Source organism: Myotis yumanensis, unplaced genomic scaffold (assembly GCF_028538775.1).
Source record: "Myotis yumanensis isolate MYYU_CA2020_CCGP unplaced genomic scaffold, mMyoYum1.0.hap1 SCAF_19, whole genome shotgun sequence".
NCBI classification, from domain to species: domain Eukaryota; kingdom Metazoa; phylum Chordata; class Mammalia; order Chiroptera; family Vespertilionidae; genus Myotis; species Myotis yumanensis.
The window spans coordinates 26,369,654-26,383,476 of record NW_027223770.1 but is presented as its reverse complement, the minus strand read 5'-3'; the positions used below and the strand labels follow the sequence as shown (position 1 = coordinate 26,383,476).

Genomic DNA, 13,823 nt, shown 5'->3' with positions numbered 1-13,823 from the left:
TGAACCAGGAGGTCCCGGTTAGATTCCAGGTCAGGGCCCATTGCTCTGTTGGTGGCTACATCCCTAGTCGGAGGGTTGCAGGAGGCTGCCAATCAGTGATTCTCTCATCATTGATGTTTCCATCTCTTCCTCTCCCTTCCTGTGTCTGAAATGAGTAAAACATATTTTTAAAAAATTTAAAAAGAAAGTTCTGACCTATGACCCCACAGCTGCACACACAGGCTGAGGCCTGGCCTCCTCCCTGGGCGTGTGGACAACCCTCAGGCCTCCTGTCTGGTGAGGACTCACCCTCAGGGCGGGCTGGGGGCTGGGAGGAGCCTGTGGGGCCAGTGGTCATGCTGGGGTGGGAGAGGCCAGGATCCCATGGCCAGAGGCAGAGCAATTGCTCATGTGCCTCTCAGGCGACCTTGTTATTGATTGTTTTAGGAAGAAATAAGAGAAATCTTTGAGACCCAAGGCCAGGCCAGAATTCTCTGATGACATCAGAAGCACTATTCACGAAAGAAACGATCAGTACATTGAAGCTCATGGGAAACAGCCTCCTTGGCTTTGCACAGTTTTCTAAAGAAACAGGCAGCAGAGAGGAGAGAAGTTGGTGTTAACAACACATCCAATGAGTGACCAGTGCAGAGAGGACAGGAGGAAACATGAAATTTCTCCAAAGAATCACAGCCCAGGAGGACGCAGGCAGATCCCAGAGGAGGGGCGTCAGGAAGAGGGTGTGTGATGGCCATGAGCACAGGGGAGGGCGTGCATTCTCAGCTGTTAGGGAAACACCAACAAAACCACAGCGAGACATGACCACACAGGGTCAGGGGCTCCCGTGACACAGGGACCCCGGTGCCGGCAGGGGCGGGAGGACGGGAGGCGGGTGCAGGGAAGGTGGAAACGGGAAAGGCTTGGTGACTGTGGGAAGGCGCCTCACAGCCTCTCGGGGACTGAGACTCGCACTCAGCACACAGCCCAGCAGCTGTGCTCCGGGCACTCATTTCAGAGGGAGGCCTGTGCTCACAGGGACACTGTGCACAGAGGTCATGGCCCCGCGGGCACCACGTCCACAGGGGAAGCCACAGAGGCCCCTGCCCCTCCTACGTGGACGAGTTAACAGACGTAAGTTCCCCCAGACCAGAGACACTGCTCAGCAATGACAGGGAAGGAGCTCTTTATACAATACGTTTATTTTTATTGTTTTCAGAGAGGAAGGGAGTGTGTGTGGGGGAGAGAGAGAGAGAGAGAGAGAGAGAAGGTAGGCGGGACCACATTAGGGACAAAGTCACCACAGCCCTTTAGAGAACAGCCCTGCACAGGGGAAGGGGATGGGGTGGCCCTGGGACCCTGTGCCTCCAGCCCCAGGGCTGACAGAGGTCACTGCGGGGTCAGCCCTGATCCATCTCCTCCTGCTCCCTGTGCCCTACTACCCCCGGAAACCAGCCCCTCCTCCCCTCCCGCCCCTGGGGGGTCACCCAGGACTCAGGCGGCTTCTGGACCTTCAGCTCAGAACCAGCCACTGGGGACCAGCCCTGCCTCCCTCCTGCCCCAGCTCAGCTCAGCGCCCAGGGATCCAGTCGAGTGAGTGCATAGCTGCTCCCTGCGGCCTGGGTGGTGAGGGTGTGTTAAAGGCGCTGCATTTCAGATTCCAGAAAACCAGGCAGGAGGCCAGCCAGGCCCCTCCCCGGGGCTCCCCTTATGATGTAATTGAGGGGGATCCCCCACAGGACTCCCCTCCAGCAGGAAGGAGACCACAGGTTTCCCTCTTCAGTGTCCCCACCCCCAGGCTCTGCTGCCCTCCCAGGGGACATGGCCTTGGCCCGACCTTGGGAAAGGCCTGGGCAGAGGGGGAGCCTGTCTTAAACCCACAAGCAGAGGCTCTGGCTCAGTGGGAGGAGCCAGGCCCTGCTCCAGGCTGGTCCTGCTCACACCTCACAGGCCCCGCCTCCCTCCTGGGCCCTATGGGGCGGCCACAGTGTTAGGACAGGTTCCAGCCTCGGACTGATGAGAGGACACAGTCCTCTCCTGGCCACGGGCAGGTCCCAGCCGGAGGGCAGAGCCCTCCCAGCACAATGATGCCAACAGCTACAGCTGTGAGCTTAAACCTGTGGTTCGAACACGTGGCCCCAAGTGCCTTGTGCTGGAGATCAGGTGCATGTAGTTGAGTAGCGGTGAGAATGCTGTAAACACTTGATCATGCCCCTACTTTGCCTCATGGCATCTGCTATAAAATAAAGACACGGCTTGTGGGCACCAGCGCTGTCTCCTCATCAGGGAGCAGCGTCCCACCGAGACCCAGCTTTCACTCTCTTGTCTGTCTTTTCTCAATCCTTTCACCCCCCACTCAGGATCACCCTTGGCTGTGCTGGAGCAGAACAGGCCCCACGCTGCTCCCCCACGGGGTCAGGGCTCTGTCCTGCCTCCCTGAGGACCAGATGCTTCCTGCTCAGCCCCCCTCCTGCCAGGTCCTGCTTCCCTCCACGGAGCAGCGAAGGCAACAGGCGACGTCCAAGGTCACCCCTGCAGCCCAAGGCCTCAGTTACTTCCCTGAGCAGAGCCTCGGATGGGAGCCCATGCCCAGTGACTTCTGGGCAGCACTCCTGCCCTCAGGGGTCCGGCCTGCGGGGTCTGTCCCAGGTCCTGTCCAGAGGTGAGGCCGGATCAGAATGTAAGTGTCACGGCCCCCCTTTGCTTCTCCCTGTGGTGCCTTGGGGAGCCGGGGCCGGGGGGCGGGGGGGGAGGGTTGCGGGGGAGGGTGATGGGTTTTGACAGGAAAGAGTCAGCATCTCAGCACCCAGGAGGGGGACATGCAGCAGGTCCCCCGAGTCCCCAGGAGGAGCAGGCAGAGGGAGGGAGGTTTCAGCCCCACTTCCCCTTTGTCTGTGTCACTGTGGAACCCGTATTGGCCACCAATGTTATAGTTCACACCACAGATGTACTCAGCCTCATCCTCGGACTGGAGGTTGGAGATGGTTAAGTAGCGGTCGACCCCAGAGCTGGAGCCCGAGAAGCGATCGGGGATCCCGTCCCCCTTGGTGTGGCTTCCATCGCTCTTAAGTCTCATGATGTACCGAGGGGCCTGTCCTGGGTTCTGCTGAAACCAATCAATACCATAGTTGCTGTAGCCACTGCTCAGAGTGCAGGTGAGCTTGGCCGAGGCCCCCAGGGCGGCAGAGGCAGATGGGGGCTGGGTGAGCACAGGAGCACAGAGACCTGCGGACAGAAAACACAAGAGCGATGCCCACTGCACCCCGATGAGCAGGCGCCCCTGGGACTGAGCTTGGAGGGAGGATCGGGGGCAGGACCCCAGGTGCTGTGGCCGCTCTGACCTGTGGAGACGACGAGGGGCAGGAGGTAGAGGGGAAGCCAGGCCATGGTGGGAGGGTCCTGAGCGCTGCCTGTGGCTGCCCAGCTGGCGCTGGCACTGGCCCTGCCAGCTCCTGTCTTATCCTCTCTGCCTGCAGCTCAGGGGGAGGAGCAGGGATGCAAATGTGCTCTCTGGGCCCAGCCAGGGTCTGTCTCAGCTGCTGGCCCCGCCCTGAGCCCAGGGCCTCCTGCCCTGCGGGGCCTCCCCTGGGGCAGAGGGCAGGTGTGGGTTTCATTGCTAAGAGCTGGTTGGCCCAACAGAAGGGTCTTCAAAGGAGCTCAGTCCTGCTCTTTGCACTTGACTCAGCCCAGGGGACTCTGACCTCTAAAGGCCCCCAACCAGGACCCACAGCGCCCCCTGGTGTCCCCAGGGTGAAGGTCACCTGCCTGTGCAGCTGGTTCATCACCATGACTGCTTCTGAGAGCTTCCTGGAGGCTGACAGGTGGGGAGTGTGTCCCTGGGCCCCTCACTCAGCGTCATAGGAGCCCAACACCCTCCTCTGCTGGGGGCCCAGCCTCTCCTCCAGGCCAATGAGGATGGAGCGTCCTTGGGAGGTGAATGATTTTCCCAGAATCCTCCAGACAGAGATGATGGGTTAAGACTCCAATGCAGGAGACTGACCTTTCACCCCCTCCCTCATCTGCCCCTCCCCAGGTCCCACTCCCTCTCTTCCCCACCCTCCCCAGCGCGGGTCTCCTGTGCCCTCCTGTCCCCGCCCTCTAGTCTCTATTCAGGTGTCCATCCCCCGGAGTCTGGTCTGAACAGCGCTCAGATCCTCATGGTGTTGGCATCAGTGTTTCCAGGGAAACATGGATCTGTGTGTGGACTGAGGTAGGGACACTCCCCTGCTCCCTCCATGGCTGACACCACGGGGTCATGTGTCAAAGACAAATGGGGTCAGGTCCTGCTTATGGCCCGTGTCGGACTAGGCTGCTAGCCGTTTGGACCAGGATTGCTCTTCTGACCTGGCCAAGGCCATTGAGTGTGGAGCAGGGTCAGGACAGGAACAGGAAGCCTTTGGTTTTATGAAGCACATTTGGTAAGAAAGCAGGTTCCACCCAACATCCCTGATGGATGTGTTGGTTGTCCACCTGGTCCTGCTGAGGATGCAATGAAATGGTTCACTACCACACGTTGGTGACGCTGGACATGGAGATGAAGTGGGAGGCCCTTGGTGACTCATGAGCACAGACAGAGAGACCCCTGGCCACTGCTCAGCGTTTGGTCTAAAGAGGGAACTGACATGAGCCCAGGGCACCTGCCTCAGACACGCCCCCTGCTGCTCCCAGCTGAGGGGGCACCAGCTCCCCTCTCCCTTCCCACCCGATGCTGCCCCTCCTCACACCCACACCTCAGGGTTTCCCCAGGGCCCTGCTGGCCACTCCTGCTGCCCAGTCCTCACCCCTGAGCTGTGGGCTCCTGACCACGTGGGAGGGAGCCTGTTAGTTCCGTCCTGGGCGACCTGATCTCCATGGAAGGGTCTGAGCTGGGGACTGAGGCCCACATGGCCCTTTGTGGGGAACAGCAGGTCACCCCGTCCATGGACATTCCTGATTGTCAGCCTTCCCTCCAGATCCCTGCGCACAGCACAGGGTCATGCCTCGAGAGGTTCATGGAAATGACCTTCTCACCGAGAAGGGTACTCCCAGCAGCATTTATTTATTTATTACTGGAGGCCCAATGCAGGAAAATCGTGCACTCAGGGGATTCCTCAGCGCAGCCTGTCCCTCTCATGGTCCGGGAGTCCTTGGGGTATGTCTGACTGGCAGCTGAGTACTGCTCCCCATGGGGATCCAGCCATGAGCCCTGTTTCGGGATGAGGGGCGCTCTCCCTATGGACCAGCCTGCAATTAGCATCTGCCCCCTGGTGGTCAGTGTACATCACAGCGACCGGTCATTTTGCCGGTTGGTTGATTTGCATATTAACCTTTTATTATATAGGGTTATTTTTAAAAAATATTTTTATTGATTTCAGAGAAGAAGGCAGGGTGAAAGAGAGATCGAACAATGAATGATGAGAGACAGTCATTGACTGGCTGCCTCCTTCACGCCCCTTACTGGGTATAGAGCCCACAACCAAGGCATGATGTGCCCTTAACCCAATCAAACTAGGACTTCTCATCTCTAGGCCCAGGCTCTATCCACTGAGCCACACCAGCGAGGGCCAGCAACGTTTATTTAAAGGTCAAAAGGTCCATTGTCATGAGGACACTGACGGGTGAGAAATGTGTCTGGGATCCCAGGTTCCCTGTAAACTGTGCTTCTATTGAACATGGAGGGGTCACTGTGGAGCTGATGTGGCTGCTGTTACAGACGTTCCCGCTCACGGTGTCCAGGCCCCTCCCGGGGGCCGTCCCGATGCACCCACACTCCTCATGGGCCTCCTGCTCCTGGACATGACCCATGGCTGACAGGGCTCCAGGTGGGATCGTCCACAGGTGCCCGAAGCTGCCCCTGCTCTCGCTCGACACAGACGGGCAGCCGTGCTCAGGGCTTGGTCTGCAGCCCTCGGGGCTGGAGGAGAGGGTGACACAGGGAGGTTTCTGTCCCACTTCCCCATCTGTCTGTGTCACTGTGCACTTTAGCATTATTGTCCCACACTGAACAGTAATAGTCGGCCTCCTCCTGGGCCTGAGCTCCGCTGATGGTCAAGGTGCTTGTGTCCCCTGAGTCAGAGCAAGAGAATCGCTCAGGGATCGTTGAGGTCCGGTTTTTGTCAGCATAGATGAGCAGCACGGGGGCCTGGCCGGGCTTCTGCTGGAGCCATACAGGATAATATTTTTTTACGAGTTCTCCCTGGCAGGTGATCGTGGTCGTCTGTCCCAAGCCCACAGACACTGCTGGGGACTGAGTCACTTCTGAAGAGGCCACGGGACCTGTAAGAGAGGAGTAGAGAGGAGAGGAGAGGAGAGGAGAGGAGAAGTAAGTATGGGCATGAGGCTCTCAGTCCCACAGGCCCACCCCCCGCAGCGTCCCCTGGGCTGAGCTGAAGGTCATGGCCAGGCTGTTCCCTGGTTTCTGGGCCTGAGTCTGGGGGCAGCACCTGTGCAGAGTGTGAGGAGGGTGAGCAGGAGGGTCCAGGCCATGGTGAGGCTGCCAGGCTCTGCTCTGAGCCCTCAGCTGGGGTGTGGTCTTCAAGGCTCTCACCCCTGGGTGGGCGGGGCCTCATGCAAATCCACTTCCTTCCTTCTGGGCCTCAGGGGTGTCTCCCTGCTGAGCAGCACAGGGCTCAGTGGAGGAGGCTGTGCCAGGGCTCCATGCACAGGCCTGAGCCAGGTTCTCTAGCGCCCTCTGCTGTCCAGTTAGAAAAGTCTGTCCGGCCTGTGTGGCCCAATGTTGGAGCATCGACCATGAACCAGGGGGTCACGGTTCAATTACAAGTCAGGGACCATGCCTGGGTTGGGGGCTGGATCCCCAGTAGGAGGTTGCAGGAGGCTGTCAATCAGTGATTCTTTCATCATTGACTTTTCTATCTCCCTCTCCCTCTCCCTCTCCCTACTTTTGAAATAAATAAAAACATATTTTTTTTTTTTTAAAAAAGAGCTAGTTCTAACCCCTGACCCAGCACTGCTGTCCACCTGTCTGGTGAGGACTCACCCTCAGGGTGGGGCTGGGGGGCTGGGAGGAGCCTGTGGGGACAGTGGTCATGCTGGGGTGGGAGAGGCCAGGATCCCATGGCCAGAGGCAGAGCAATTGCTCATGAGCCTCTCAGGGGACCTTGTTATTGATTGTTTTAGGAAGAAATAAGAGAAATCTTTGAGACCCAAGGCCAGGCCAGAATTCTCTGATGACATCAGAAGCACAATCCATCAGTACATTGAAGCTCATGGAAAACAGCCTCCTTGGCTTTGCAAAGTTTTCTAAACAAACAGGCAGCAGAGAGGAGAGAAGTTGGTGTTAACAACACATCCAATGAGTGACCAGTGCAGAGAGGACAGGAGGAAACAAGAAACTTGGCCAAAGAATCACAGCCCAGGAGGACACAGGCTGATCCAAGAGCAGGTGTGTCAGGAAGAGGGTGTGTGATGGCCATGAGCACAGGGGAGGGCGTGCATCCTCAGCTGTTAGGGAAACACCAACGAAACCACAGCGAGACACGACCACACACGGGTCAGGGGCTCCCGTGACACAGGGACCCCGGTGTCGGCAGGGGCGGGAGGAAGGGAGGCGGGTGCAGGGACGGTGGGAAGGGGAAAGGCTCGGTGACTGTGGGAAGGCGCCTCACAGCCTCTCGGGGACTGAGACTCGCACTCAGCACACAGCCCAGCAGCTGTGCTCCGGGCACTCATTTCAGAGGGAGGCCTGTGCTCACAGGGACACTGTGCACAGAGGTCATGGCCCCGGGGGCACCATGTCCACGGGGGAAGCCACGGAGCCCCCTGCCCCTCCTGCGTGGACGGGTTAACAGACACCAGTCCCCCCAGACCAGCGTCACTGCTCAGCAATGACAGGGAAGGAGCTCTTTTTACAATACGTGTGTTTTTATTGATTTCAGAGAGGAAGGGGGGGGGGGGGAGAGAGAGAGAGAGAGACAGAAGTAGAGGGTTTCTGGTTCTCCTTTGTGACAAAGTCACCACAGTCCTTTAGAGAACAGCCCTGCACAGGGAAGGGGGACTCCTCGGCCCTGGGACCCTGTGCCTCTAACCTGTAGGCTGACAGAGGTCACTGCGGGGTCAGCCCTGATCCATCTCCTCCTGCTCCCTGTCTCCTCCCTCCCTAGAGACCAGCCCCTCCTCCCCTCCCACCCCTGGGGGGGTCACCCAGTCCCTGGGGAACTCCTGGACCTTCATTTCAGATCCAGCCACTGGAAACCGGCCCTGCCTCCCTCCTGCCCCCGCTCAGCTCAGCGCCCAGGGACCCGGGCAAGTGAGTGCACAGCTGCTCCCTGCGGCCTGGGTGGTGAGGGTGTGAAAGGCGCTGCATTTCAGATTCCAGAAAACCAGGCAGGAGGCCAGCCCGGCCCCTCCCCGGGGCTCCCCTTGTGATGCAATTGAGGGGGATCCCCCACAGGACTCCCCTCCAGCAGGAAGGAGGCCACATGTTTCCCACTTCAGTCTCCCCGCCCCCAGGCCCTGCTGCCCTCCCAGGGGACATGGCCTTGGCCCGACCTTGGGAAAGGCCTGGGCAGAGGGGGAGCCTGTCTTGGCCCCACAAGCAGAGGCTCTGGCTCAGTGGGAGGAGCCAGGCCCTGCTCCAGGCTGGTCCTGCTCAGACCTCACAGGCCCCGCCTCCCTCCTGGGCCCTATGGGGCGGCCACAGTGTTAGGACAGGTTCCAGCCTCGGACAGATGAGAGGGCACAGTCCTCTCGTGGCCACGTGCAGGTCCCAGCCGGAGGGCAGGGCCTTCCCAGCACAATGATGCCAACAGCTATAGCTGGAAGCTTGAGCCTGTGGTCCGAACACGCGGCCCCACGTGCCTTGGGATAGAGTTCGGGTGCATGTAGTTGAGTGGGGTTGGAACTGACGAGAATGCTATAAACAACCTGATCTCGCCCCTACTTTGCCTCATGGCATCTGCTATAAAATAGAGACACGGCTTGTGGGCGCGGGCGCTGTCTCCTCTTCAGAGAGCAGCGTCCCACCGAGACCCGGCTTTCATTCTCTTGTCTGTCTTTTCTCAATCTTTTCACCCCCCCACTCAGGATCACCCTTGGCTGTGCTGATGCGGCCCAAGTGGCGTCCAACAGGCCTGAGTTCGGGGGGATTTGAAAGTGGTCAGGTGAAAGGAGGCTCCAAGGCGCGCGCAGAGAGTAAGATTAAAAAGCAAAAGTAAGGGATGGAGCCGAGGTGTGGTAAATTAGCTCGGTGTAAAACAGGGGACAATGCTTAATTGAAGCATTTTTAAAGTAGGCATTTTTAAATTTCTGAGGTAGAAATAAGTGGAAGCAACTCAGAGATTGCTGTATAGCTGAAGGCTCAGAGATTTCCCCCTCCAGTCCCTGGGGGTGCCATTCCTGTGGGGGAAAGCCCTCTGGACAGTGTGCTTCCTCCCAGAACAAAGGAGAACTGGAGGAGGTGGCAGAGAGGGGACAACGCAGGCGGGGCCGGGGTGATGGGTCTAAGACCAGCCTTCGGGAAGCTCACTGTTACTCATAAGCCTCTCCAGTCGCCTCTAAACAAGCAGGAGCAAGAGTGGGATCTCTGTCTCCACTCCAGCGTCTCTGCATGAGGCCAGGCAGGCTGGGGAAGACACTTCAGGATTTAGTAGCCAATCATACTCTTAAAATGCAACGACTAAAACAAACAGGGGGAGAAGAGGTGTTTGTGTCTTTCCAGAAGGAGCAGTAGCCAATTTGGGTGCCAGGACGGTACGTGCGACACCACAATGGACCCGGAGAAGCTCCTTGTCCCTCCGTTCAAGGGACTGAGAGTTGTCCCGATGACAGCAAAGAGGAAGAAAAAGAAAACAGAGGCCACACTAGGGGCCGAGGGGCCCACATGGGGTCAGCGGAAGAAGCTAACAACGGAGGCCCAGCAAATGGCAGAAAAGCAAGGAGTGGAAGCTACTCCTTCAGCCACGTTTATGGCTGTGTTAGCAGAGAAATAGGGAAGCAAGCGGTAGAAATGTAGAAATAAGCCATAGAAGTAGAGAAATAAGTGGGGGTTGCAACCCAGGAAAGGTTTGGGCAAGGGCAGCCAGGCCTACCTATAGTTCATAGTTAGAGGTAGAGAAATAAACAGAAAATAAGCGGTAAGAAATAAGCTGTAGAAATAGAGAAATAAGTAGAAATAAGTGGTAGAAAGTAAGAAGTAATTAGCAGGTACAAAATAAGGTAGAAATCTCCGAGGTTTTGTTTAAGCCCCTGTAAAGCAGAAGATGGCTATGGCTGATGTTGTTTAAGGAAGTAATTTTTGTTTTAGACCCTAGATTGGAAGCTCTTGCGGCAGTTGCATTGTTTCTGGGCTTTGATTATCTTTGCTGTGCGACCTGATAGCGCCCTGGACTTGGGGTCTGTGTGAGACGCCAGACCCAGAGTTGAAGGTCTCCCGCTCTGCAGGACCGAGGGCTGCTGGTTTCCATGCAGCAGCGGCTAAGGAAAGAGGCTGAGAAGGGACCAGACTTCCACCGGCGTGGACGGGGCTGATGTGACTGGGACTGGTGCGGACTCAGTGTCAGGGTCAACCGTCCAAACAGCCTGATCCAGGGGAGTAGTTTTGCATCAAGGACATCTTTGCATCGGCGGCATCTTACTACGCAAGTGACAGGGATATGAACACGGAGTCAGCTGAAGAAGATGGCGACTGAGGCCAAGCAGATGTTAGAAAAGCCAGTGGAAGCTATGCTAGCGTTGGTGAACTGTCAGTTTTCTGTAAAATCTTGTGGAGCTAAATCTAAGGACTGTGAGTAAGATATTCTGAAAACGTTAACATGTTTGTGTTAGGTCGGAGGGAGCCCGGGATCGGATACACGCGGACATGGGATGAGACAATGGACTTCCTCTGGAATTTCTCACAGATCTGGAATCTCTCACGGGTCAGCGTGCCAGACACAGATACCTGCTTCTCCTTGAAGTTCACAGAGATCCCCGCACAAGATACTGACCCATTCCTGAATGTGCCGCCCACCCCCTGCGGCCGAGACTCCCTCAGTTGAATGTGTGATGATCCCTGCTGCGGGCACTTCCTCAGTTCAGGCCCCCGCCCTCCCCAAACACCTGAATAAAGAGATGTCCCTCCCTCCCTGAAGGCGCGAAATTCACTGGCCCCACCTTTTGGGCCGGTGGGTCTCGCCCGAGAACGCAAATAAACTTTCCTTTCCTTTCTTCTCTGATTCACTGGACTCTATTTCTTGCGCCGCTTTCCTGGGTCACCTAACATTTGGTGCCTTGAAACCCGGGTGGCGCGAACACCTAGTCTTGCCGTCCCTCCACGGCTTGAGGTGTCCGCCTCTCCCTCCTTGTGGCCCAGGACCCGTCGGGACCTCGTTTCTTCAACTCGGCAGCCTCTTCCCGGTGGCAACATCAGCGGTGAGTCCTGCCCCGCCCCGTGCCGCTCCCCCGTGGCCACACACCTACCGGCGTCTCTGTCCGCAAAACGCGGCCGCGTCAGAGGCTGACCTCCGGACCCTTCCAGGAAGGTTCCTCTGGACCTCAGGAGATAGTGGAGACGTCCCTAACTCCTTTGGTCTACTCCGTCTGTCCGTGGCGCGAGTCAAATCGCTAGGACGCTAGCTTTTTGGCTCCGCTACTGGCCGCGGGGAACGGACCATGGGCAACCAAAATTCCAAACCTGACCCGACCACACCTCTAGGGTGTCTGCTCACCAATCTGGCTGAACTGGGCCTGTCGCAGGACCTGCGTCCGAAACGTCTCATTTATTTCTGTAACGTGACATGGCCCCAGTATGAATTGGATAATGGCTCTAGCTGGCCTAAAAACGGGACATTTGATTTTACCATCCTCACCGACCTCAGTAATTTCTGCCGACGAACCGGGAAGTGGCTCGAGATCCCTTACATTCAAGCCTTCCTTTGTTTGCGTTCTCGTCCCACCCTCTGTTCTTCCTGCTCCACGGCCCAGGTTCTCCTGGCCCGTGAGAAACCTACTCTGCCTACTGAGATCTCTTCGTTTTCCGCCTTATCTGAACCACCCGAGAATCTTTCCTCCCCTCCCACTCGTCCGCCGCCCTACTCAGGCCCGTCCGCCCCAGCGCCGTCCGCTCCAGCGCCATCCGTCCCAGGCCCGGCCGCCCCAGCGCCGTCCGCCCCAGCGCCGTCCGTCCCAGGCCCGGCCGCCCCAGCGCCGTCCGCCCCAGCGCCGTCCGTCCCAGGCCCGGCCGCCCCAGCGCCGTCCGCCCCAGCGCCGTCCGTCCCAGGCCCGGCCGCCCCAGGCCCGGCCGCCCCAGCGCCGTCCGTCCCAGCGCCGTCCGCCCCGGCATCCTCACTCTCCGCACCCTCTGCTCCTCCCTCCCTGCCGGACCCTCCTCCGGCCATGCCCTCCGCCGCTGACCCACTGACCCTGCCTCCCACCGACCCTACCCTTCCTCTTCCACCCACTGCTGCTGCTCCTTCCCAACCCCCGCCTACTTCCCCGGTGTGTAAACACACGCGTTCCCACGCTCCTCCTCTCCTCTGTCCACTCCGGGAAGTTGCAGCCTCAGAGGGAGTGGTTAGGGTTCACGTTCCCTTCTCACTCTCGGATCTCTCCCAGATTGAGAAGCGGCTGGGATCTTTCTCGGCCAACCCCACCGCGTTCATCAAGGAATTCCGATACCTCTTTCAGGCCTATGATCTCACTTGGCATGACATTCATGTTATTCTTTCTTCCACCCTGACCTCAGATGAAAGGGAGAGAGTCTTGGGGGCAGCAATGGATCACGCAGATCAGGTTCACCTTACGGATGCCAGCATGCCGGTAGGGGCCCAGGCCGTTCCTCGCCAGGAGCCGGGCTGGGAGTATCAACTAGGCACCCCCGAAGGGCAAAACGGGCGCCGACGCCGAGACCAGATGCTCCAGTGCCTGATGGCTGGTCTAAAGGCCGTCTCCCACAAGGTAGTTAATTATGACAAATTAAGGGAGATCACCCAGGGCCCAGATGAAAATCCCGCAATCTTCCTTAACAGGCTGACTGAGGCTCTGACCTTATATACTCGTCTGGACCCTGGGTCTCTGGCTGGGGCAACGGTCTTGGCCACCCATTTCATTTCGCAGTCAGCACCAGATATTCGGAAGAAATTAAAAAAGGCAGAGGATGGTCCTCAAACTCCTGTCCGAGATTTAGTGAATATGGCATTTAAGGTATTTAATGCCCGTGAGGAGAAGGCAGAATCAGAACGGGAGGCCCGCCTTAGACAGAAGGTAGACCTGCAGACGCAAGCCTTGGTTGCAGCCCTGAGGCCGGCAGCAGCTGCGCATGGTCCCAAGAGGGCCGTGCGCAGTGGGAGTGCAACGAAAGGACGCACACCGCCTGGACAATGCTTCAAATGCGGCAATGAAGGCCACTGGGCAAAGCAGTGCCCCCAGCCCCGGGCTCCGACCAAGCCCTGCCCGGCGTGCGGTCAAAATGGTCACTGGAAGAGTGACTGCTCCTGGAAAAGTGGCGAGCCTTCCACGTCTCAACGTGGTGGGGTCGCCCTTCCGGGCCATGACGCACCGCTGGCCATGCTAGGATTGGCTGAAGACTGAAGACGCCCGGACTCGTCCACTCCGATCACCCTAGCCGAGCCTCGGGTTGAAATGAAGGTAGCGGGTGCACGAGTCTCCTTCTTGATCGACACGGGGGCTACCTTCTCTGTCCTTCCCTCTTTTTCGGGGCCCCTTTATCCTTCCAAAATCTCGGTCATGGGTATTGACGGCAAATCCACCTGCCCGCTGGCCACCGGGCCGCTTCCCTGCCTCCTTGAGGATAGCCCTATAACCCACTCATTTTTAGTCATGCCTTCGTGCCCCGTGCCCCTGTTAGGACGAGATATTCTCACCAAACTAGGGGCCACTCTGATGCTCACTCGGAGCCCTTCAGCCTCCCTGCT

The 13,823-nt window shown here is 58.1% G+C and overlaps 1 long non-coding RNA gene and 2 gene segments (V, D, J or C); 1 reads left to right on the top strand and 2 right to left on the bottom strand.

Annotated features, from left to right (window-relative positions):
• The window catches only part of LOC138997547 (immunoglobulin lambda-1 light chain-like), a 92,677-nt gene that overhangs the window by 27,438 nt on the left and 51,416 nt on the right, over positions 1-13,823 (bottom strand).
• The window catches only part of LOC138997546 (immunoglobulin lambda variable 4-3-like), a 69,041-nt gene that overhangs the window by 18,531 nt on the left and 36,687 nt on the right, over positions 1-13,823 (bottom strand).
• On the top strand, positions 7,130-9,153 carry LOC138997548 (uncharacterized). The gene is made up of 3 exons (XR_011468978.1): positions 7,130-7,357; positions 8,151-8,221; positions 8,998-9,153. It is a non-coding gene; the product is annotated as an uncharacterized lncRNA (long non-coding RNA).